The sequence below is a fragment of the Oncorhynchus mykiss genome, chromosome 17, assembly GCF_013265735.2.
Source record: "Oncorhynchus mykiss isolate Arlee chromosome 17, USDA_OmykA_1.1, whole genome shotgun sequence".
NCBI classification, from domain to species: Eukaryota; Metazoa; Chordata; class Actinopteri; order Salmoniformes; family Salmonidae; genus Oncorhynchus; species Oncorhynchus mykiss.
This window is the reverse complement of record NC_048581.1, coordinates 24,334,042-24,359,442: the sequence shown is the minus strand read 5'-3', so window position 1 is coordinate 24,359,442 and position 25,401 is coordinate 24,334,042. Positions and strand designations below refer to the sequence as shown.

Below are 25,401 nucleotides of genomic sequence, written 5' to 3'. Positions count from 1 at the left end.
CATGTCTAGTTCAGTAGGACAGACATGTGTAGTTCAAGAGGACAGACAGGTAGACATGTCTAGTTCAGTAGGACAGACATGTCTAGTTCAAGAGGACAGACAGATAGACTTGTCTAGTTCAGTAGAACTTACAGAGAGACATGTCTAGTTCAGTAGGACAGACATGTCTAGTTCAAGAGGACAGACAGATAGACATGTCTAGTTCAGTAGGACTGACAGATAGACATGTCTAGTTCAGTAGGACAGACAGATATACATGTCTAGTTCAGTAGGACAGACATGTCTAGTTCAAGAGGACAGACAGATAGACATGTCTAGTTCAGTAGGACTGACAGATAGACATGTCTAGTTCAGTAGGACAGACAGATAGACATGTCTAGTTCAGTAGGACAGACATGTCTAGTTCAGTAGGACAGACAGATAGACATGTCTGGTTCAGTAAGACAGACATGTCTAGTTCAGTAGGACTGACAGATAGACATGTCTAGTTCAGTAGGACAGACAGATATACATGTCTAGTTCAGTAGGACAGACAGATAGACATGTCTGGTTCAGTAGGACAGACATGTCTAGTTCAATAGGACAGACAGATAGACATGTCTAGTTCAGTAGGACAGACAGATAGACATGTCTAGTTCAGTAGAACAGACAGAGAGACATGTCTAGCTCAGTAGGACAGACATGTCTAGTTCAGTAGGACAGACAGATAGACATGTCTGGTTCAGTAGGACAGACATGTCTAGTTCAAGAGGACAGACAGATAGACATGTCTAGTTCAGTAGAACAGACAGAGAGACATGTCTAGCTCAGTAGGACTGACATGTCTAGTTCAGTAGGACAGACAGAGAGACATGTCTAGTTCAGTAGGACTGACAAAGAGACATGTCTAGTTCAGTAGGACAGACAGATAGACATGTCTAGTTCAGTAGGACAGACAGATAGACATGTCTAGTTCAGTAGGACAGACAGATAGACATGTCTACAGTGCCTTGCGCAGGTATTCATCCCTCTTGGCATTTATCCTATTTTGTTGCCTTTACAACCTGGAATTAACATTTTGGGGTGTTTGTATCATTTGATTTACACAACATGCCTACCACTTTGAAGATGGAAAATATTTTTTATTGTGAAACACACAAGAAATAATAATTAAAAAAACAGGAAACTTGAGCGTGCATAACTATTCACCCCCCAAAGTCAATACTTTGTAGAGCCAACCACCTTTTGCAGCAATTACAGCTGCAAGTCTCTTGGGGTATGTCTCTATAAGCTTGGCACACTGATTTTTTCCCATTCTTCAAGGAAAAATTGCTCCAGCTCCTTCAAGTTGGATGGGTTCCTGCTGGTGTACAGCAATCTTTAAGTCATACCACAGATTCTCAATTGGATTGAGGTCTGGGCTTTGACTAGGCCATTCCAAGACATTTAAATGTTTCCCCTTAAACCACTCAATTGTTGCTTTAGCAGTATGCTTAGGGTAATTGTTCTGCTGGAAGGTGAACCTCCATCCCAGTCTCAAATCTCTGGAAGAGTGAAGTTTTCCCTCAAGAAATTCCCTGTATTTTGTGCCATACATCATTTCTTCAATTCTGACCAGTTTCCCAGTCCCTGCCGATGAAAAACATTAAAGTGGTCCTCTGGAAAGATACTCCAATCTCCGCTGTGGAGCTTTGCAGCTCCTTCAGGGTTATCTTTGGTCTCTTTGTTGCCTCTCTGATTCATTTATCTTGGCCAGGTCGCAGTTGTAAATCAGAACGTGTTCTCAACCACCTGGTTAAATAAAATAAAATACAAATTTAAAAAATGCCCTCCTTGCCTGGTCCGTGAGTTTTGGTGGGAGGCTCTCTCTTGGCAGGTTTGTTGTGAAGCCATACTCTTTCAATGTTTTAATAATGGGTTTAATGGTGCTCCGTGGAAGGTTCAAAGTTTCAGATATATTTTTATAACCCAACCCTGATCTGTACTTCTCCACAACTTTGTCCCTGACCTGTTTGGAAACCTCCTTGGTCTTCATGGTGCCACTTACTTGGTAGTGCCGCTTGCTTAGTGGTGTTGCAGACTCTGGGGCCTTTCAGAACCGGTGTATATATACTGAGATCATGTGACAGATCATGTGACACTTAGATTACACAGTGGTGGACTTTATTTAATTAATTATGTGACTTCTGAAGGTAATTGGTTGCACCAGATCTTATTTAGGGGATTCATAGCAAAGGGGGTGAACACATATACACACACCACTTTTCCGTTTTGTTTTTCATTTCACTTCACCAATTTGGACTATTTTGTGTATGTCCATTACATGAAATCCACATAAAAATCAATTTAAATTACAAGTTGTAATGCAACAAAATAGGAAAAACACCTAGGGGGGTGAATACTTTTGCAAGGCACTGTATACTGTGATCACTACATCCTATGGATTTGGATACTGCTTTAAAGCAAATATCTGCAGCATTAGTAAAGATGTGATCAATACATGTTGATGATTTCATTCCTGTGCTGTTCGTAACTAGTCTTGTAGGTTGACTGACAACCTGATCCAGGTTGCAGGCACTGGTTACAGTTTGAAGTTTTTCCCTCAGAACAGGGCAACACGGCTGGCCCTTGGATGTACACTGAGAGCTAATATTAATAATATGCCTGTCAATCTCTCCTGGCCGAAAGCGGAGAAGAGATTGACTTCATCACTACTTGTACTTCTGAGAGGTATTGACATGTTGAATACCTCTCATGCATACTCCGCAAGACATGCCACAAGAGGTCTCTTCACAGTCCCCAAGTCCAGAACAGACTATGGGAGGCACACAGTACTACATAGAGCCATTGATTACATGGAACTCTATTCCACATCAAGTAACTGACGCAAGCAGTAAAATTACATTTAAAAAACAGATTAAAAAAACACATTGTGGAACAGCGGGGACTGTGAAGCAACACAAACATTGGCACAGACACACACACACACACTATGCATACTAATGGATTTTGTACTGTAGATATATAGTAGTAGTGGAGTACAGGCCTGTGGGCACACAGTGTGTTGTGAAATCTGTGAATGTATTGTAATGTTTTAAAATTGTATAAGCTGCCTTAATTTTGCTGGACCCCAGGAAGTGTAGCTGCTGCTTTGGCAGGAACTAATGGGGATCTATAATAAACCCCAGGAAGAGTAGCTGCTGCTTTGGCAGGAACTAATGGGGATCTATAATAAACCCCAGGAAGAGTAGCTGCTGCTTTGGCAGGAACTAATGGGGATCCATAATAAACCCCAGGAAGAGTAGCTGCTGCTTTGGCAGGAACTAATGGGGATCCATAATAAACCCCAGGAAGAGTAGCTGCTGCTTTGGCAGGAACTAATGGGGATCCATAATAAACCCCAGGAAGAGTAGCTGGTGCTTTGGCAGGAACTAATGGGGATCTATAATAAACCCCAGGAAGAGTAGCTTCTGCTTTGGCAGGAACTAATGGGGATCTATAATAAACCCCAGGAAGAGTAGCTGCTGCTTTGGCAGGAACTAATGGGGATTTATAATAAACCCCAGGAAGAGTAGCTGCTGCTTTGGCAGGAACTAATGGGGATCTATAATAAACCCCAGGAAGAGTAGCTGGTGCTTTGGCAGGAACTAATGGGGATCCATAATAAACCCCAGGAAGAGTAGCTGCTGCTTTGGCAGGAACTAATGGGGATCTATAATAAACCCCAGGAAGAGTAGCTGCTGCTTTGGCAGGAACTAATGGGGATCTATAATAAACCCCAGGAAGAGTAGCTGCTGCTTTGGCAGGAACTAATGGGGATCTATAATAAACCCCAGGAAGAGTAGCTGCTGCTTTGGCAGGAACTAATGGGGATCCATAATAAACCACAGGAAGAGTAGCTGCTGCTTTGGCAGGAACTAATGGGGATCCATAATAAATACAAATTCAAATCAAACTGCTCAAAGCTGATAACTACTGAACCAAAATGATGTAGTGCCTGCATAGTCACTGTAACGTATGGTTTGAGAACTGCTGAAGATTACATTTCTATATTTTGACCTCATAATCGCATCAATTTGACAATTGATGTTGTAAGGTACAACCAAATCATATATACGGATGTGGCTGTAAATACTACATCATCATTCTCCATCAGCCAGTGTGCTTCAATAGGACAAAGTGGAAAGAGTCACTCTATGTGCTAGCATTTGGGATTATAGTGTAGTGTATAATGCACTGCTGAAATACCTGCGTTGTATATTTAAGCAATAAGGCCCGAGGAGTTGTCGTAAACGGCTAAGGGCTGTTCTTTTAGCACGACACAACGCGAAGTGCCTAGACACAGCCCTTAGCCGTGGTACATTGGCCATATACCACAAACCCCCGAGGTGCCTTATTGCTATTATAATCTGGTTACCATCGTAATTAGAGCAGTAAAAATACATGTTTTGTCATACACGGTCTGATATACCACGGCTGTCAGCCAATCAGCATTCAGGGCTCAAACCACCCAGATTATAAAACAACATATTCCACTCATTATCTGAATTTCATTGATACCCTGTAAGCTAATGCATTTCAAGCAGAGACAGGTAGTACTGTATCAGTTGACAAGTCAGGTAGAAAAGGTGATCCATGGGGCAGAAACGGCATCCAACACTGTGTTACGTTTTTACAGTGGTCAACTGCTTGACAACACCCCTGTTTCTGAGTATTTATCCTATTATATATCCTACTACATAAGGATAATGAAACTGTAAGACCCATTTTTCTCAACATGCTCACAATACAGGCAACTCTTTGTGTTGAGCCTGTATAGCCGTTCTGCCCATCTCTTCCTAATTGCATTGGCTCGGGAAAAGGTGACTCGGCCGTCTTCGGCGACTCTTGGGGAACCTCGGGTCGCCTCAGGTTCTCTCGGCAACGGGGCCATCGGGGACTTTCGGGATGCTTCGGAGGCGAGGTGGAATCCTTGGACGGGCGAGCGAAATCTAATCTCCTCTCCCTCCGTCGTTCCTGTAGTCGCCCATCGGTCCTGATGGTCAAGGCGATGAGGGAATCGAGATCCATCGGTGTGACAATCTGATTTATTGGTGACTAAACAAAAAAGATGTATGAAACTCCAATCAAATGTCCGGAAAATAACATATGGGGTATTACAAGTGTTGTCAGCTTACAGTTTTGTACTTAAAGATTTGAAAATATAACACTTATAACTGAAAAATGTGATTGGAAAAAAAACTGTAATCAAACTGAAATTCCATCACACATCTCCACAAACAGAGTTGCCTAAGGCGAGAGAATGCTAGGTTATGCACAAGTGCACAAGGAATTGAATTGCATTAGAAGTCCTTGAAGCTTTCAGAATAAGTCAAATATCTTTAAATTCCCACTTTCCCCAAAAAAGAACAGTTTTTGAATTGCATAGCAACTTTATTCCCAATAAAGCACACTACTTTTGGCCGGAGCACTATGGGCACCCTTATGGGCCCTGGTTAAAAGTAGCATACTAGAAAGGGAATAGGGTACCATTTGGAGCAAATATAGGGTGTGTGGAAAGCAACCTAAAAAACAACCTTGGGTTCCCAGAACCCTTATTATGTAAGGTCCTGCTGCCATGATGTTTTGATCCGCAGTAGGCAACACTTTGAGAGGCATCTCTCTGTGGATGGGGCTTTCATCTGTGAAGTCTTCTCCAGACACACACACACACAGATGAGAAATACACACACACACACACACACACACAGGGGCACATACTCACACACAGAAGCAAAGATCCACATACTTACGTACACACACACACACACACACACACACACACACACACACACACACACACACACACAGAAGCAAAGATCCACACACACACGCTCTCCTGGGTGTGTTTTCAGTGAGTAGGCCGCCTTACCTTCAGGTTGGAAACCCTTTGTGCTGATTGTCGAGGGACAGCTGAGCAGCTCCATACTCAGGGCGTTCTGTTCTGTGTGTGTGTGTGTGTGCGCGTGTGCGTGTGCGTGTGTGTGTGTGTGATGTAATTTGGTGTTTCTCTCTTGCAGCTGCTCTATGTCCTTTCTGGATCGCTCATCGAGGATCTGCAAGGGGGTAAAGGGGGCACAAGTCTAATCCGAACTCCCAACAGCGTAGATGTACAGTTTCATTCCATTGAGTGTAGGTAGATGAGAGAAAGGCAGAGGAACAATGTGCCTGTGTGTTTAAAATGTGTTTGACAAGCAGCAATGCAAATGTGTCAAAATATTAGTCACAAAGGACAAACACCAATTGAAAGCAACTTGCAAATGGCACTAAACACGAATAACGAATGCAAAAGAAGGAAAATGTCAAAAAAATATTTTAAAAAAATAAGATGTGCTGTATTCACACTGATACAAGCCAAACCATGGCAATGGCTTGAGCATTTATCAACATCCAATTTGGCAGTGGAAACCAGGCAGAACCAATGGGCACCAAAGGCCAAGTTGGCACTCCCTGGCCAGTCTGTGCCCATGTGAACAGACTGGAGGATGGAGGGATGGGAGAGGAAGGGGAGAGGGGGTGAGAGAGAATGTGAAAGGAGAGAATAGGAGAGGAGGGGAAAGGAGAGAGAGAGAGAGCGACAGCCCTGGTTGTGGTGGCCTCACCTGCTGCTTCCACTCTGCTTCTGTTTCCTCTCTGCTGCCTGCTGCTCCAGCCTCTTCTGCAATAGTTGGCTCTAAAGGTTTGGCTCTGTAGCCTACGGATGACTGCTTGGTGCCCAGGTAGGTCCATGTGCAAACGGCTGCTTCACCTCCTTCTGCTCTGTCTCCTTCCGCTGCATCTTAGACAGACCTAGGTGGTCTGCTAGAGCTGTGGGTGGATGGACAGAAGATTTAAACAGGATACATATATTTTTTTAAGTAGACAATGTAGCCTAGCAAGTATTCTGGCAAGCAGGCACTGAAGTGCACTGTCTGCTAAGGCCCTGATCTATTTAGAGATGTGAAGAGGTCTGTCTACTGTACCACAAACAAAGCACTACAGGTTTGAAGTTGCAACAGAAGAGGCATTATCAACCATTGCATGGCCAGGATCCAGATAACTGTCCATGTTTCTGTTTCTAGTCATAGTAACGTACGTGAAAGGAAAAATGCACTGTTCAAGATGCAATATTGTATTATATATTTGATTTGCTGACCTCAGTTGGTTCAGCTGAGAAGAATCAGCCCTATGCTTTAGCCTTATCTCACTATCCTTGGTAATAAAATCATGCACACAGCACTAGTATGCGCCTGGCATACCTGAGCCTAAGAAAATCTGCATAAACCAGTGCATTAAAATAAGGTGTGGTTGTTTATCTAAGCTTGTAACTTAAAGGGCAATTCTGTCACTTTTCAACCTCATATTCATCATCTCCATCACCAAACCACTGTCTACCAGTGGTGTAAAGTAACGAAGTAAACATACTTTAAAGGTACTACTTAAGTAGTTTTGGGGGGTATCTGTACTTTCTTTACTACTTATATTTTTGACAACTTTTACTTCACTACATTTCCAAAGAAAATATGTACTTTTTACTCCCAAACATTTACCCTGACACCAAAAAGTACTTGTTACACATTGAATGCTCAGGCAGGACAGCAATATGGTAAAATTGACTGGGGGACTTTCACTTTACCTTGAGTCATTTTACTTCTACTGACATATGACAACTGAGTACTTTTTCCACCACTGGTGTCTACATATTGGAAAACACCATGTTTCTCTAATCTGTGGTTAAAAAGATAAGAAGAAAGGTCCCCAAAAAATGCTTCTCTGTGACGTCACAAGGTCAGATTAAACGTTTTTTTTTTTTTTTAAACAGTGATTTTCCAAAACATGCAACAAGTTCCTAGCCCAAGGGAGTGCATTCTTTTCTTGCTCCTCACATCACCGCAAATCTCAAAGTGTTTGAAAATAACTGTTTTCAAGTTATGTAAATGGTTGTATTGAGTGTCTGAGATATGTTTTTTTTTTTCTCTCCCAATTTCAATAACATTGCCCGACTCCCCAATGGACTCAGGAGAGTCGAGTTACGCGTCTTCCGAAACATGACCGACAAACCACGCTCCTTAACTCTTAGAACTACCCATCCCGGATCCGGGAGAATTGTCATCAACTACACTAATTAGCATAGCAAAAAATATCACTAGAAAATATTCATATTCATGAAATCACAAGTGAAATATAATGAAGCACAGCTTAGCCTTTTTGTTAATCACCCTGTCATCTCAGATTCTGAAATTATGCTTTACAGCCAAAGCAAGATAAGCGTTTGTGTAAGTTTATCGATAGCCTAGCATAGCATTATGTCCAGCTAGCAACAGGAAGCTTGGTCACGAAAATCAGAAAAGCAATCAAATGAACCGTTTACCTTTGATGATCTTCAGATGCTTTCACTGACGAGACTCCCAGTTAGACAGCAAATGTTCCTTTTGTTCCATAAGGATTATTTTTATACCCAAAATTCCTCCGTTTGTTCGTCACTTTATGTTGAGAAATCCACCGGAAATAGCGGTCACGACAGCGCCGAAAAAAAATCTAATTATATTCATAATATCGACAGAAACATGGCAAACGTTTTTTATAATCAATCCTTTTTGTTTTTCAAATATCTATTCGATAATATATCAACCGGGACAAATGGCTTTTCAGTAGGAGCGAGAGAAAAAATGACTAGCTCTGTCTTTTACGCAAGAATCACTCTGAGAGCCCTCAGCTGGCCACTTACGCAATGTAGTCATTTAAGCTCATTCTTCAACATAAAGGCGTGAAACTACGTAAAAAGGCTGTAGACACCTTAGGGAATACATAGAAAAATGAATCTGGTTGATATCCCTTTCAGTGGCCAATAGGGGTGCATAGGAAGACAACGGTTTCAAAACATGAGTCACTTCCTGATTGGATTTTTCTTAGGCTTTCGCCTGCCATATCAGTTCTGTTATACTCACAGACAATAGTTTGACAGTTTTGGAAACTTTAGAGTGTTTTCTATCCTAAGCTGTCAATTATATGCATATTCGAGAAATAGGCGGTTTACTTTGGGAAAGTTATTTTTCCAAAAATGAAAATAGTGCCCCCTAGTTTCAAGAGGATTATTAACACCCGCCCGTTTAACCAGCAAGCAGCTGCACCAATGTGTCGGAGGAAACACCATTCAAATGATGATCAGAGTCAGCCTGCAGGCACCCGGCCCGTCACAAGGAGTCAATAAAGCATGATGAGCCAAGTAAAGCCCCCGGCCAAGCCCTATGGGACCCCCGGTCACAGCCGGTTGTGACAGCCTAGGATTGAACCTGGGTCTCAAGCATTGCAGTGCAGTGCATTAGACTCCGGAGGCCCAGATATGTTTTTTATTCTCTCGCCTTAATATAAAATAGATAAATTAAAATGTTTTTACCCTTACTTTTGTAATACCTTATCATTCAATATATCTGTCTTTTCTTAATGTGTCATGCCCTAAATATACATAATACGCCAGGTATTCATTGTGATGCATCAACCATCTTTCAAGTAAAGCTTTAACCATTTTCCATGTATAGTCTTTTTCATTTCCTAGAAGGAATTCAAGAAAAATGTTCCCAAGCTTGCTGGTGATGGCCATATAAATAAGAGCAATCAGGGTTCGCTACATAATTAACATGATTCTCTTCTCTGCTCAAAATTAGCCTACTGAATAATGCAAGTTAGTGCTCTCATAGCTCAACACTAATGACAACCTGCACCATAACCATGACAATTAAGCTACACCTCAGCGACTCTAGCTACTTTTTTCGCAATGTAGACTTTGGTTAAAAGTGAAAAGTTGGTTGTCTGATTGTCTTCCTGGGACAACATTAGCTCGGTAGTGACTGGCAGAGTTGGTGCTCTTTGCCGGCGGGCAGGGCGGTGTGTTCATTCATTATTGGAAGAACCGCCTTTATGCACAAACCGAGGAAATATTTTCCACGGGCCCCAATAAAATAATAAATCAATAGGCTACATGACCTAAATGTCAATGTCTTAACTTTTACTAATTGTAACGGTCCGCTTGCGCTGTGATGTCAGTCTATATTTAGTTGTAATTGTTTTTACACTAGATGGCAGTTTTACACAATTCATGGCTTGGTGATAGATATAGCATCTCCATGTTTTCTCATCTGAATGATTCATTCCTGCGATATTTGTTTGTATGTTGCCATTTTTCATAAATCATTTACTTAATTCCATTCAGTGGGGACATGGTGAGTTTTCTTATTCCCATATGTTATTAACAAAGAGACATGTTTTTGCCTTTGCAAATTTGTATTTCTATTTTTCATGAATCATTTACTTTTGTCGAACTCATAACTTTAGGTGACGGTTGTAGGCCTACAGAGAAAATACCGTCCAAATCTATAGGAAATAGGTGTTTCACTTCCAACTGCTCTCTCCAGTGTTCTAAGCACACGCAGCACACCTGGGCTGCCGCTTGTCCCACTTTTAAAACGGTGTATTTGATCTTTGGATGACATGTCCGCAACAAAATAAGTTCTACTCTTTTGTCAAAGGCAAAAGTGTAGCATGTACCCTCTTCAACACAACATGGCAGCTTCTTTAGAAATTCAACTAAATTTCACTAAAACCACTGGAGCTCGAGCGCACATCAGGACGGTTGAACATAAATCCAACGTGGCTAATAACGTCTCCGGCATCTCAACCTTGCATCAGAAAAGATTTCAAAGACTTCCGAGCTCTCAGAAAGGTCAGTAACTATTGAGAAATGTTATATTCAGTTGTATATTTTTTTAATTTACCACTTTATAGCAAACAAATTAGATCTAATATATATATATATATATTTTTTTTTACCGTGAACACACATATAAGTGGCTCTAACGTGAGCACCCTCCATTAGCAATGGGAAAGTAGGCCTCTCGTCTAGGCAACACGAACACAAAAATGGCCAAAATGCATTTGGAAATCAGGAATGGGCAGGGATTATTCTGAATGGATGGATTTATTTGAATCCATACTCCCGTAGATAATCCCTGCATGCCATTCCAGTCCAGCGTGACTAGTGGTGTGGTGCTGAAGAACAGCGCCTGTAGCAGATCGCTACAGGTTAGCTGTCAAACTCAACACTCAATGGTTGTATTAAACATTAAACTCGCATGGTCTGGGGGTTTTAGCAAATTCATTAGACTGTAATCACAATCGACTCCACACTTCACTCTATTCATTATACACAAAGCGGCCTACTTTTACTTTACCTCTGCGTAATGTAGGTTTATGAAATGCACTATTTGAATGAGGATTCTATTATACTCGTTTCTGTTCTGGGAGACAATAGCAATTATTGTCAGGGTGGGCTTTCAACCCTTGGTGCATCCTACTTCATGTGTTTTGTGTTCCAGCGTGGTTAATAATAATTACTGTGCCAACAGCAGCGTTTTTAATAATTGCAACTGGCCATTAGATTATAGTAATTATATTGAAATTAATGGGTGATAATAAAAAAAAAGTGTCATTGTTACCAGGATTAATGTGATTACAATTACAAGAAAAGGAATAATCCACTCAAAAACTATTTTAATCATTTTTTGTTGTTGTATTTCTCCACTGTTGATACAGTACAAATTGTTTTGCATTTCAGCAATCACGTTTTCAAGATAAAGGACTTTAAAATGCTAATTGCAACTTCATGATGATGTAAAATGATGATGTAGCCGGTTACAACAAGCTTTTTGAAAGTCCTATATCTTGAACACTTGATTGCTGACATGCAAAACATTTTATTTCGTTAAGTGCACACTTGAAAATGCATTTCCAATACAATTATCCCATAGATAAAAGCAGTGGTGTAAAGTACTTAAGTAAAAATACCTTATAGTACTTCGTCTGAGTGTTGGCTTTCAGTAAATAAAAAAACAAGAAAGTCGTGTGGTCTGGTCTGCTTAATATAAGGTATTTGAAATGATTTATACTTTTAATTTTACTTTTGACACTTAAGTAAATTATAGCAATTCCATTTACTTTTGATACTTAAGTATATTTTAAACCAAATGCTTTTTGACTTTTACTCAAGTAGTATTTTGCTTGTAGACTTTCACTTTTACTTGAGTAATTTCCTATTAAGGTATCTTTACTTTTACTCAAGTATTATAATTGGGTACTTTTTCCACCACTTGATAAAAGGACAGGGAAATGCTACACTAATGGAGAATAAACAGTTTGTAGGGGTCTATTGTGTTTGTGAGTGCCAGTTGTATTTCAAAATATATATTTTTGCACTTTCTCACTTGGCACATTTACAAATGAAGACAGAGTTCCTTTTTTAGCGGAAACGAGATGAGAGACGTCAAGGCCACACAATCGAGTGGCTAATATCACACACACACACCTGTGGGGCATAACCTTACTGTGGGAATAATTGAGTGGATACAGCAGCGAGACATTCAGAGCTGTGTGTGTGTGTGTGTGTGTGTGTGTGTGTGTGTGTGTGTGTGTGTGTGTGTGTGTGTGTGTGTGTGTGTGTGTGTGTGTGTGACGTTTGTGTGACTCACTCAGTTGAATGAAGCAGGTAAATTATGTTGAAGTAGCTCTCAAGGGTAGTCTGCAATAGATCATAAAAGCCAACAACAAATGGTTGTGGTTGTGGTTGTGGTTGTTTACAGCAATATGAGTATAGACTACCAGTGGTGGTTCAGCTGTACATTAATCCATTTGTTAACCATCTGGTTCTGTCACAAATCAAAGCAACATAATTGTCTCAGCACACATACGCACACAGAGAGAGACAGGGAAAGAGAGACAGACAGACACATAGACACACACACACTCCAATCCACACAAGCAGCCCTTTCTGGTGCCCTTTAGACTGTTCATCCAGTGTGTAATACTGTAATGTGATGAAAGCCAGTTTATTTCCACAGCCCCCTCTTTAACCCACTACTATACTACATTTGGATTAGGCAGGCAGCTGAGCTGAGAGAGTGGACAATTCAAAATGGGACTGCAACCAAATTGATAATCGTGTGTGTGTGTGTGAGTGTGTGTGAGTGTGTGTGAGTGTGTGTGTGTGTGTGTGTGTGTGTGTGTGTGTGTGTGTGTGTGTGTGTGTGTGTGTGTGTGTGTGTGTGTGTGTGTGTGAGTGTCTAATCACCAGAAACATACAGTAATTGCCTCTTGTACATCCGAAGGACAAACTCTTTTTTTAAATCTGAGCAACCAGTATTTGTATTAGCCTGGTCCCAGATCTGTTTGCTCTGTATACAGGCAAATTATGGCCATTGAGCTCAAACAGCACAAACAGATCTGGGAGCAGGCTATGTTTGTACTGCACACAGAACACAAGGCAAGGGGAGCACGAGAGAGTGGCCCATTATGCTTTCAGCCACGTCTCCTTGACGACCAGGCTTAACATGAAAACGGTTCCCATGGCGATGGTTGCTAAGTGTGATCAGCGGGAGGTAATAATAGATCTGGAGGTGGATAGAGAGATCTATGTTAGTCAGACCAGCCATATTGGAAATGAACAATAGATGTACGTTTCCAATATGGCTTTGTGTCAGAATGCATTTACTATCATTATCTTCTGAATCAGCTGTGATTTGCATATAGGCCCATGCTGGTAAATGCTGATTGGGCAGTAAATGATGACACACACACACACACACACTAAGAACTCGATTCAACCACTTGATTTATGTAATTTCACTAGGGGTAATGGGTTGGTGGGGGTGTATGGAATAGCAGTATGGTCTAGTGTATAGCCTATGCTCTATAACAGGGGTGTGCAACTACTGTACATTCAGCCGTGGGCCGTATTTGTCAGATCCGATGGTAGGGGGGCCGAAACATAATAACAATTTGTACACTGCAAATTGACCACAACTAAGCCCAAAAATAAATTGTATTTGAAAATAGTAATACTTTTTTACCTTGATTACATTGAGACACAGTCACTTATCTCTTTTTTAAATTTATTTGTGGCAATATTTGGGAACAGAATTCCTAAATGAATCATATTTTTGTTGAATTCACAATGAATTCACAGTAAAAAAAAAAAAAACATACAAAAAAATATAATAATTGGGAAAGGGGAAAAACACATCGCTGCCTGCTTCCGACCCCTGCTGGATGCTCAAGTCTAGTTTAGTCTATGCTGACTCAGAGAGATAGAGATCTGTGGGTGGGTGCGGGGCCAGCGTTATGGGTGGGCCTTAGGGGACCTGACCAACCCTATGGTACCTCCTTGCCCGTCCAAATAAAATATTGACATTTTGATAATTTATTCCCCATTACATATTTCACCAGTAGTCCTAGTAAGTGTACTGTTAATTCCCTTAATTTGGTTACAGTAACTGTTCTGTTCATGCATCTATTAATTACAGTCATTTACGTTCTCATTCTTGGTGGAAACATTGTTTGCGTAGTTCACAACCTGCTACACTTGTGAGGAACACGTTTTATTTATTTCATAAGCATCATTTACAGGTAATATGACCATATTGACGAGACTTGTAAACTACAGTGCCTTGCGAAAGTATTCGGCCCCCTTGAACTTTGCGACCTTTTGCCACATTTCAGGCTTCAAACATAAAGATATAAAACTGTATTTTTTTGTGAAGAATCAACAACAAGTGGGACACAATCTTGAAGTGGAACGACGTTTATTGGATATTTCAAACTTTTTTAACAAATCAAAAACTGAAAAATTGGGCGTGCAAAATTATTCAGCCCCCTTAAGTTAATACTTTGTAGCGCCACCTTTTGCTGCGATTACAGCTGTAAGTCGCTTGGGGTATGTCTCTATCAGTTTTGCACATCGAGAGACTGACATTTTTTCCCATTCCTCCTTGCAAAACAGCTCGAGCTCAGTGAGGTTGGATGGAGAGCATTTGTGAACAGCAGTTTTCAGTTCTTTCCACAGATTCTCGATTGGATTCAGGTCTGGACTTTGACTTGGCCATTCTAACACCTGGATATGTTTATTTTTTAACCATTCCATTGTAGATTTTGCTTTATGTTTTGGATCATTGTCTTGTTGGAAGACAAATCGCCGTCCCAGTCTCAGGTCTTTTGCAGACTCCATCAGGTTTTCTTCCAGAATGGTCCTGTATTTGGCTCCATCCATCTTCCCATCAATTTTAACCATCTTCCCTGTCCCTGCTGAAGAAAAGCAGGCCCAAACCATGATGCTGCCACCACCATGTTTGACAGTGGGGATGGTGTGTTCAGCTGTCAGATGGTGTGTTCAGCTGTGTTGCTTTTATGTTGCCAAAAAGTTCAATTTTGGTTTCATCTGACCAGAGCACCTTCTTCCACATGTTTGGTGTGTCTCCCAGGTGGCTTGTGGCAAACTTTAAACAACACTTTTTATGGATATCTTTAAGAAATGGCTTTCTTCTTGCCACTCTTCCATAAAGGCCAGATTTGTGCAATATACGACTGATTGTTGTCCTATGGACAGAGTCTCCCACCTCAGCTGTATATCTCTGCAGTTCATCCAGAGTGATCATGGGCCTCTTGGCTGCATCTCTGATCAGTCTTCTCCTTGTATGAGCTGAAAGTTTAGAGGGACGGCCAGGTCTTGGTAGATTTGCAGTGGTCTGATACTCCTTCCATTTCAATATTATCGCTTGCACAGTGCTCCTTGGGATGTTTAAAGCTTGGGAAATCTTTTTGTATCCAAATCCGGCTTTAAACTTCTTCACAACAGTATCTCGGACCTGCCTGGTGTGTTCCTTGTTCTTCATGATGCTCTCTGCGCTTTTAACGGACCTCTGAGACTATCACAGTGCAGGTGCATTTATACGGAGACTTGATTACACACAGGTGGATTGTATTTATCATCATTAGTCATTTAGGTCAACATTGGATCATTCAGAGATCCTCACTGAACTTCTGGAGAGAGTTTGCTGCACTGAAAGTAAAGGGGCTGAATAATTTTGCACGCCCAATTTTTCAGTTTTTGATTTGTTAAAAAAGTTTGAAATATCCAATAAATGTCGTTCTACTTCATGATTGTGTCCCACTTGTTGTTGATTCTTCACAAAAAAATACAGTTTTATATCTTTATGTTTGAAGCCTGAAATGTGGCAAAAGGTCGCAAAGTTCAAGGGGGCCGAATACTTTCGCAAGGCACTGTATGTTTATGAGCAATGAGAATGTGCCTGGTTTCTCTGTCCTGGCAATGTGGAGGAAGCATGCGCACCTGAGCACGCGTAGAAGTACCTGGCCTGCTGCTCGCAAATGTAGGAAAGTGTGCATTTGAGGATGTCTGATTTGAATCTGATTGTCTTAACTCGCCACATCCAACATTAATAAGCTGAGCTTCGGAGTCATTTCTTCTTCACCTCACATAGTAAGTCAACACACAGACATGAAGCAGAAACAGGAACAATGACGACTGGGGAAGGAACCAAAAGGAGGGACATATAAAGGGCAGGTAATCAAGGACGTGATGGAGTCCAGGTGAGTGTCATTATGTGCAGATGCGCGTAACACTGGTGACAGGTGTGCCCCATAATGAGCAGCCAGGTGACCTACAGGCCGGAGAGTGACAATTGTGAATGATAATAGTTCCTCACGGTAGTTGTGAAAGAACAAGTATCATGATATGACGATCCCATATAACCAGTGGAAACATCATAAATTAGCTGAACACTTTAACCTTGCGAAAAAACATCTGTCTGTCCAAAGCTCACTGGTGCAGGAAGCTCTGAGGGGCCCAGAATAGACTAGCTGATACAATGTTGCAAGTCCGCTATCAACGGCTTCAGGCTGGACCCAGCTGATTTATTTCATACAATGTTGCACTTCACTAGCAGATAGATCAAATCAAGACAGATAGAAAGGGAGGTGGACAGGCCGAGCAGAGAGGTGAATGCCACTGAAATAACCTGAATTTTCATCAAATTATTTTCTACTGGGTTTTTTTGTCGGCTTTAAGCCTATGTATTTTATTTAGTTGACTATGAAAGTTACAGGCCTAGGCTACTGGCCCATAGGCAGTGATGTGGTGCTATCTTTAACGGTAAGGGAGAACAATTTAAATTGTAGGCTATCGAATAGCCTATTATTATAGAACAGGTCTCTCCTACCCTGTTCCTGGAGAGCTACCATCCTGTAGGTTTTCACTCCAACGTCAGTTGTAACTAACATGATTCATCTTATAAACCAGCTAATTATTAGAATCAGTTGGTCTAGATTAGGGTTTGAATGAAAACCTACAGGATGGTAGCTCTCTAGGAAGAGGGTTGTGGTGCTCTATTATGGAATACAGTGGCTTGCAAAAGTATTCACCCAAATTGGCATTTTTCCTATTTAGTTGCCTACAACCTGGAATTAAAATTGATTTGGGGGGGGGGGGGGGGGTTGTATCATTTGATTTACATAACATGCCTACCACTTTGACGATGGAAAATAATTTTTATTGTGAAACAAACAAGAAACAAGACAAAAAAAAATAACTTGAGCATGCATGCATTTGTAGAGCCACCTTTTGCAGCAATTACAGTCTCTTGGGGTATGTCTCTATAAGCTTGGCACATCTAGCCACTGGTATTTTTGCCCATTCTTCAAGGACAACCTGCTCCAGCTCCTTCAAGTTGGATGGGTTCCTGCTGGTGTACAGCAATCTTTAAGTCATACCACAGATTCTCAATTGGATTGAGGTCTGGGCTTAGGCCATTCCAAAACATTTAAATGTTTCCCCTTAAACCACTCGAGTGTTGCTTTAGCAGTATGCTTAGGGTCATTGTTCTGCTGGAAGGTGAACCTCCATCCCAGTCTCAAATCTCTGGAAGACTGAAACAGGTTTTCCTAAAGAATTTCCCTGTATTGAACGCCATCCATCAGTCCTCCAGTTCTGACCAGTTTCCCAGTCCCTGTCGATGAAAAAAATCCCCACAGCATGGTGGTGGCAGCATCATGTTGTGGGGATTTTTTTTTATCGACAGGGACTGGGAAACTGGTCAGAACTGAAGGATTGATGGAGATGGTGTTCTCTGGGTGATGAGAGGTGTAGGGTTTGTGCCAGACGTAGCATTTTCCTTGATGGCCAAAAAGCTCAATTTTAGTCTCATCTGACCAGAACACCTTCTTCCATATGTCTAACTTTCCAGACAAAGTTAGACAGCCTTCATTTCAAAATAGTCCATCATTACTGTCAATTGTGAATGATACTTCTTCATGTTTTACAGATGAAACTCCATCTACATGCCAATCATTTGGTTGATTTCAATCAGTTTCATGGCAGTAGCCTATGCTTCATCTTCAATTACTTTTTCGTGAGCAAATTACAGCAGATGGTGTGAACAAACTACATTTCTGAAATGTTTTCAATCAAAGCCTACATTCTCCCTAGTGGTGCACTCTGTTGAGTTTGTTTTACTGTTCATCTTCTGCTATCCATCCTAAAATCTCATTCTCATTAGGAGGTGTTTTTGTTGTAACAGTAACATTATAGGACTACTATTCTATGCTATTAAATTCTGTTCTGTTATGTAAAATACTAATTACTCGTTACATAATCTCTCACGGACAGATTCTCGAGAACATGAAACGGCAAGAATCTGTCAAGGCTCAAGTAGATTACCAGCAGCAGTCGTTCCTGGTTTGAGGTTTTTGTCATTGATTACTTGGACAAATCAGGATTGGGCAAAGGCGATTCTAAAACTGGTGTTATGATTTTCAAGCCCGTGTGCAGATGATAAACTTTTTCCACTAGATTCCACAGCCATAAAGTCAAATTTGCCTATATCGTAAAAAATTGTATAGCTATTTGGCCATGATGAAACGGGTGAAATTAGCGGAAGGGAGTTTCCATTTGGAAGGGAAAAAACTTCAATTCCTTCCTTTAAGTAATCACTTACTGACTTAGTAATCACTTCCTTTAAGTAATCCTTTAGGTAATCACATTTGTTAACGGCATTCCCAGAAGTAAAACAGGAAATGACAAAATCATTTTACTTCTAGGTCACCAAGATGAATCTTTATGTAATCTTGAGAGACATTGATTCAGCTTTGATCTAATTTTACTAAACGAGCCTCATTGTGAGAAGTGAGAATGTTCTATTTGTAATAATAATAATACTAATAAGTGACGAATGTGGTCAGCAACAGATGTTGCTGATTGTTATTTTAAATTGGAGCGTCCCTTCGTGGCTCTAAATGAACAGCGCCAGGATCGCACAATGATGTCAAAGAACTTGAACCAACTTACGGTGCTGAAGGACAGCTGAATGTTAGCTCTGCCATTTGGCCAGCTGGGCTCCTGAGTGGCGCAGCGGTCTAAGGCACTGCATCTCAGTGCTAGAGGCGTCACTACCGACCCAGCTTCGATTCCAGACTGTATCACAACCAGCTGTGATTGTGAGTCTTATAGGGCAGCGCATAATTGGCCCAGGGTCATCCGGGTTTGACCTAGGTAGGCCGTCATTGTAAATAAGAATTTGTTCTTAACTGACTTGCCTGGTTAAGTAAACACAAGTTCAGGAAAAAACTCTAATTTGCATAATAGGCCTATGACTACATGGTATAGCTATTTCTAGTCTATAGCCTAATGTAAATACAAATACATTTGGGCTTAATATCATTGCACTATTTGCGAGGAGAGCTTTAGTTGCGAGTAGAACTTTCATTGTATTTTGAGCGTACACTTTGCTGTGTCATAAAAAAAATGTTGATTTGATTAGCTTGAACACATGCTTAGAATATACTCTATTGCAGAATAAAAGAAAACAGAGGTGTACTACTGTATCAATTCATTGAATTTATTTACTTAGAGTAAATCATCTAATCAATTGACTAAGTAGTGAACGTACTGTAAGTCATTACTATATACACTGCTCAAAAAATAAAGGGAACACTTAAACAACACAATGTAACGCCAAGTCAATCACCCTTCTGTGAAATCAAACTGTCCACTTAGGAAGCAACACTGATTGACAATAAATTTCACATGCTGTTGTGCAAATGGAATAGACTACAGGTGGAAATTATAGGCAATTAGCAAGACACCCCCAATAAAGGAGTGGTTCTGCAGGTGGTGACCACAGACCACTTCTCAGATCCTATGCTTCCTGGCTGATGTTTTGGTCACTTTTGAATGCTGGCGGTGCTTTCACTCTAGTGGTAGCATGAGACGGAGTCTACAACCCACACAAGTGGCTCAGGTAGTGCAGCTCATTCAGGATGGCACATCAATGCGAGCTGTGGCAAGAAGGTTTGCTGTGTCTGTTAGCGTAGTGTCCAGAGCATGGAGGCGCTACCAGGAGACAGGCCAGTACATCAGGAGACGTGGAGGAGGCCGTAGGATGGCAACAACCCAGCAGCAGGACCGCTACCTCCGCCTTTGTGCAAGGAGGAGCAGGAGGAGCACTGCCAGAGCCCTGCAAAATGACCTCCAGCAGGCCACAAATGTGCATGTGTCTGCTCAAACGGTCAGAAACAGACTCCGTGAGGGTGGTATGAGGGCCGACGTCCACAGGTGGGGGTTGTGCTTACAGCCCAACACCATGCAGGACGTTTGGCATTTACCAGAGAACACCAAGAGGGGCCGCACAGCCCTCCATGTGCTCGCCAGAGGTAGCCTGACTGCCATTAGGTACCGAGATGAGATCCTCAGACCCCTTGTGAGACCATATGCTGGTGCGGTTGGCCCTGGGTTCCTCCTAATGCAAGACAATGCTAGACCTCATGTGGCTGGAGTGTGTCAGCAGTTCCTGCAAGAGGAAGGCATTGATGCTATGGACTTCCCCGCCCGTTCCCCAGACCTGAATCCAATTGAGCACATCTGGGATATCATGTCTCGCTCTATCCACCAACGCCACATTGCACCACAGACTGTCCAGGAGTTGGCGGATGCTTTAGGAGACCATCCGCCACCTCATCAGGAGCATGCCCAGGCGTTGTAGGGAGGTCATACAGGCACGTGGAGGCCACACACACTACTGAGCCTCATTTTGACTTGTTTTAAGGACATTACATCAGAGTTGGATCAGCCTGTAGTGTGGTTTTCCACTTTAATTTTGAGTGTGACTCCAAATCCAGACCTCCATGGGTTGATAAATTTGATTTCCATTGAAAATGTTTGTGTGATTTTGTTGTCAGCACATTCAACTATGTAAAGAAAAAAGTATTTAATAAGAATATTTCATTCATTCAGATCTAGGATGTGTTATTTTAGTGTTCCCTTAATTTTTTTGAGCAGTGTACAATTGCAGAACATTTGTACAATTTGGAGTGGTGTATTCATGCATCTCAATAAACTATAACTTAAATGCATTATTACCTCCAATTTGGCCAAATTCACATTTCTAACCCTGACATACAAAGCTAGAACGAGCCCTGCGTATCAACCAATAGCCAATGGTAGGATAAATTGTAAGCTACCCCAAGCTTGAAACTCACGCACCACCTATAGTCTTAATAACACCCATAAAAAAAATGTGTCCTCGCACGCGCAATCACATGCACACCTATGAGGTCCCGTAAAAAAAATCCCCCCTATGGAAAACAAATGCCCGTCCAACTGATTCATTCTGGCGACGACCCTGGGCAGGTGGATGTACCCAGACTGATGTCTCTAAGCTAACAGACCCCCGAGGTTGACCATGCTCTCTTCACCTCAGGCTCAGAGCCTCTGGGAATAGCAGAGAACACTCTAGGAATGTGTGAAAGTGTGGCAGGAAGTAACTGTGACAGGGAGTAGAGGAGAGACTTCCCCGGGGAGACTATCTGTCTTTGTTTAAACACACACACACACAGCAGCTTGGACAGGTCAGGTATTAGGACACGCACGCGCGCACACACACACACAGAGGCTGAAAAATGACATGCAAATGTATTCTGGACCATGTAACAAGTTGTAGACTGATCCCTCTGGGGAAACAACACTTTACTTCCAGTCCACTTCTCTCTGTCTGCATCCCAAATGGCACCCTATTCCCTTTATGCTGTATTACTTTTCAACGGAGCCCATAGAACTCTGGTCAAAAGTAGTGCACTACATGGGGAATAGGGTGCCATTTGGAAGGAGCATAATATTTATCTGGGGGGTAAAGTCATGTCTGTTTTGGATAGAATGATTCATGTCTAAATAAGTAATAATATCTCAGCTAGGAGACATGCATTGGACACTTTTAGGTGGATTGGGAAAGCATTAGAGGGTAGTGCCAGTCAGGATGAGTAAAATATGTAGGCATATTCATTTCACTTAATAGCTGAAGGCAGGTTGCTGAAAGAGCTTTCTACTTCATTAAGCTGAGCAGGTGTTTGGTGATGTCCAGTTGTTCAGTAGGATAAACAGGTGACACTAGTACGACAGCGGCAGTCAACACCACTAGCAAAGCCGTTCCATATGCGTATAGTCTATATGCTATTTTACACTCATATATAACCACTATGGGGTCAATTAGGTTTATGTTGACCTTTAAACTGCTGCTGTACTCCTCTGTTATAGTGCTTTCCATTGAGTTGTATCCAAGGCTGTTTAGTGATACCACCAGAGAGAATGAACGGTGGGTAGGCAGCTCCTGTCTGAATGAGTGTATGTCATCGCCCTTTCATTACAGCTAATTAACAGGGGCTCGGCCCTTTATCCCAGATGTTATTACTGCTGCTGGGGCACCGGAGGGGCATGGCTGTTACTGTACCCACACACACGCACACACGCACAGACACGCACACACACACGCACACACACTCACTCACACACACACACACACGCACACACACACGCACACACACACACGCACACACACACAAACGCACACACACACACACACAAGCACACGCACACACACACACACACACACACACACACAGTGCATGCTGTTCTACTCAACTGTTCATTGTAATATCTATAGACTCAGGGCATACTTGGTCAAGTTCCATTTTATTCATGAATTAATCAAAACATAACCTTTCTAGTCATTGGAGAGTACTCATTTAATAGAACGTTCTTGTTTATGATTACTGTGGCTTGAGCAATCAGTGAGACACAGACCTACTAACGGATAAGTGGGGTTAAAATAGCTTAATAATGCTACAGACAAACAAACCACTAATAAAACATTATATATTTATATTAATATCTCATCTAAGACCATTATGTAAACCACATTACAACTATATTTTAACCATTGCATTTCAATTATTAACCATTATACTTCAATTATTAACCATTATACTCAATTATTAACCATTATACTTAAATTATTAACCATTATACTTCAATTATTAACCATTACATTTAAATGATTAACCATTACATTTAAATGATTAACCATTACATTTTAAATGATTAACCATTACATTTTAAATGATTAACCATTACATTTCGATGTCTAAATGGACCTCATTTCAAACAATGTACTGGGCATTACAGTTTTCTTCAATCGATTCGGTGCTATTTTCAAGAAGTCTGTGGTGGATTTCCAGAACTTCACGCAGAAACGCAGAAAGTCTCATATTCAAAACGTTGTATTGTGCGTTCATACTAAGACCACATGCGTGTGACAATTGTACCAAAGTGATTGAAATAAACCGTAAGGCCAAGTGGCGAGCTATGTTATTGACTTAACCCCAAAACCATAAAATGACCACGACCACAGTGACCTACGCACAACCAGCGACCTGTAAATAGCATTTACATCAGTGTTAAGCAAGCGGACTTGTTTAACCTAACAGTGATGCTGCTACAAAGATATGCGATTGATGACGCCAAGGGACCAACCAAGACATCCGAACATAGCCAGTAACTTTCCATTCGAAGTCGTGCTCTATACACCTTCTAGCTACACTAGAGTTTAACCCTAACCTGCTTGACACCAATACTACAGCAAACGTCCAAGCCCAAATAACAAAGAATGGTTAAACGTCACTATTTTGACATATTCTAATGAGACCGTGTTGACGCAGAAATAATACCATATTTTATACTTCTCCTATATAATCTACTGTATATTGTAACCATACATACATATTCATAGCCATACTGTATGTTCTGTTGCCTGTTAACCTTGAGCTATCAAGGACATTTAGCTAGTTGTCACGCACTCTGAGGTCAATAGTTCACTCTATGACACTGACATATGGCTTCATATCATTAAAGGTAATAGGGACTGTTGAATTCAGGTCATCTATAATGACTTCAGTTCCTCTTGGTGGCACTATGGACACTACCGTCCTCTCTTCCTCCCCTTGCTTGTATGACTCTAGCTGAATGATGGTGCTAGATAGTGCTACAGCAATAGCCAGCCTTGTGACTGTTATCTGAGTACACAGGTGTATTTACAATGGGTTGTAAAAGTGGGAACTTTGGCTGTTAAACTGTTTAAACTGACAGAAGCAGATGGTACAGTAATATGAGACAAACAGCTTAAGGTCCATTTACAGATATAGGATCTTCATTTGAGCCAGTTTGCTACAGCAGGAAAATAATCCTGCAGGAATAGGAAATTATAATTATTATATGGATTGTAATTCATGGAAAAACATTTGTAGGGGTTGATACATGTTAGGGCAAATCAAGTCTGACATTTAAAAGTGGAAAGTACAAAATTTAGAAGCCTTTTAAAACCTTGAAAACACTAGAAGTCTGCATTTCTTGCTGTGCAGGGAAATTCTCATCAACAAAAGAGTGATCAAATTAAGATTCTACATCTGTACAATGTAACACCATAGGGTTCATGCCAATGGTTCATGCCTTGTTCATTGGAAACATTGTCATCGACAATACAATAATTGATGTATTGCACACTATATATTCAAAAGTATATGGACACCCCTTCAAATGAGTGGATTCAGCTATTTCAGCCGCACCTGTTGCTGACCGGTATATACAATTGAGCACACAGCCATGCAATCTCCATAGACAAACATTGCCAGTAGAATAGTCTTACTGAAGAGCTCACTGACTTTCAATGTGGCACTGTCATTGGATGCCACCTTTCAAACAAGTCAGTTCATAACATTTCTGCCCTGCTAGAGCTGCCCCGGTTGACTGGTCTGCACGGATCCCTTACCTCAACCCCATCGAACACCTTTGGCATGAATCGGAACGTCGACTTTGAGGCAGTGCTAATAGCCCAACATCAGTGCCTGACCTCAGCGTTGCTCTTGCGGCTGAATGGAAGCAAGTCCCTGTAACAATGTTCCAGCATTCCCAGAAGAGTAGAGGCTGTTATAGCAGCAAAGGGGGAGGGACCAACCCCATATTAATGCCCATGATTTTGGAATGAGATGTTCAACAAGCAGGTGTCCACATACTTTTGGTCATGTAGTGTATTTTGAATTGCTTGATGGGGAAAAATCCACAAAGTATTATGAAGATTTTACATAGTATTGGAGACAGTACCTGACTGGATTGCAAGAACAAGGGCATACAGTGTACAGTAACAATCCAATATCTGAAAGGGCCAGTTGCAAAGTCAGAAT

The 25,401-nt window shown here is 41.3% G+C and overlaps 1 long non-coding RNA gene across 1 annotated transcript; it reads right to left on the bottom strand.

Moving 5' to 3' along the window:
* Window positions 1–5,896: 5,896 nt before the first annotated feature.
* LOC118940090 lies at window positions 5,897–25,108 on the bottom strand. Its single transcript, XR_005036696.1, has 3 exons — window positions 24,990–25,108; window positions 6,621–6,825; window positions 5,897–6,074 (listed from the first exon to the last, which is right to left on the bottom strand). It is a non-coding gene; the product is annotated as an uncharacterized LOC118940090 (long non-coding RNA).
* Window positions 25,109–25,401: the final 293 nt, after the last annotated feature.